Here is a 1,501-nt window from a genome sequence, read left to right as displayed (position 1 = left end):
CACAGCTTCTCTAGCCATTCGTTTGTTGATGGGCACTTAGGTTGTTTCCAACTCCTTGCTATTGTGAACAAAGCTGCAATGAACATGGGTGTGCATCTTCTTTCACTTTTAATAGTGGTTTGAGTGAAAATTTACAAAGGAAATGAGTTTTCCACTCAACAATTTATACATTTATTTTGGAACTTTGGTTGCAAATTCCTTCAATGTAACAACTCTTCCCACTTCCTCCCTTTACTTTCCATTTCCATTTGACCATTCCTTCCCATCTTTCTGAAATGTTTACAGGTAAATGCTGCCATGTGGCTGATCATTCTAAGAAGCGCATTCCTCCCTGGTATTCATTTTATAGGTCAGTCTGCTGTTTGGCTGAAAATTGATTCCCAGGGGTGGATTCAGTCAGCTGCTGTCTCTTTTTAATATAGCATATCAACCTCTACCCAGAACCTCAACCACTTTCCAGTTATTTAAAAAAACCAATGTTTTCACATACTGTATCTTATGACTCTCTGCCTTCATCGACTATTTTCCTTCTGTCTCCCTCTATTCCATTCTTAGTTGCCTCTTTCTGTTTCTTGATCACATCAGCATGTGTCCAAATCATGATCTTTCCATTACTTGATCCCTTTGCCTGGAAATATCTTGCCCTAGATAAGTAACTTCTCGTTCCCTCACTGTCTTCCAGTCACTGCTCAGATGTCAATCTGGCAGTGTGGACTGCCCTATCTAACTTGCAACCCCCCTCTCATTCCTAGAGTATCTTTATTCACATCACTTTCCACCATCTGAAATACTAAGGGAGCTCTGGTGCTCTCGTCTGTAGGGAACTCAAAGGCAGTGCCTCTTTGGGGTCTGAATTCACCAATAACTCCTCAGGAGAAAGATGACAATCTCCTGTTGAGCACTTTATAGCCACAAAAATCTTCTCGAGGGTCAACTATGATTCAACAACGAGCTTTTACTTTTGTCTTCGTTTATCTTCTTATTAGGAGTTGTTATTATATGACAATAGCATATGTTCTTACGAGTCAACTGCAACTCATAGCAACCCTATAAACAATGGATCTGAAATTTGCCCTATCCTGTGCCATCCTCACCATCTCTAACACCCTTGAGCCTACCATCACAGTTGCTATGTCAATCCATCTTGTCAAGGATCTTCTTCTCTTACATTGACCTTCTACCTTTCAAAGCATGGTGTTCTTGTCCAAAGACTGGCCCCTCCTAACATGAGCTAGCAATGGGATTGTATTGCAATCAGTTGAGTTCAAATCAATGGAACTTGCAATGTGTACTGAGAACATCCAACATAAAACATAGTAAATTGCTGTGAGGATTACAAGGCCAGTGAGGCTTCTCAATGAGTCGAAGGATGGAAAAACCACTTCACAAGTAATAAGCCACTTATGTTTTTCCTAGGATAAACCCCACTTGGTATTGGTAACAGCCTGTACTTATTGGTCTTTTTTTTTTATTGATTTTAATGAAAGTTTATAGAGAACAT

This window comes from Elephantulus edwardii, unplaced genomic scaffold (assembly GCF_000299155.1).
Source record: "Elephantulus edwardii isolate Elephantulus edwardi_28Jun2011 unplaced genomic scaffold, EleEdw1.0 scaffold00508, whole genome shotgun sequence".
Classification (NCBI taxonomy): domain Eukaryota; kingdom Metazoa; phylum Chordata; class Mammalia; order Macroscelidea; family Macroscelididae; genus Elephantulus; species Elephantulus edwardii.
This window is presented reverse-complemented; position numbering follows the sequence as displayed.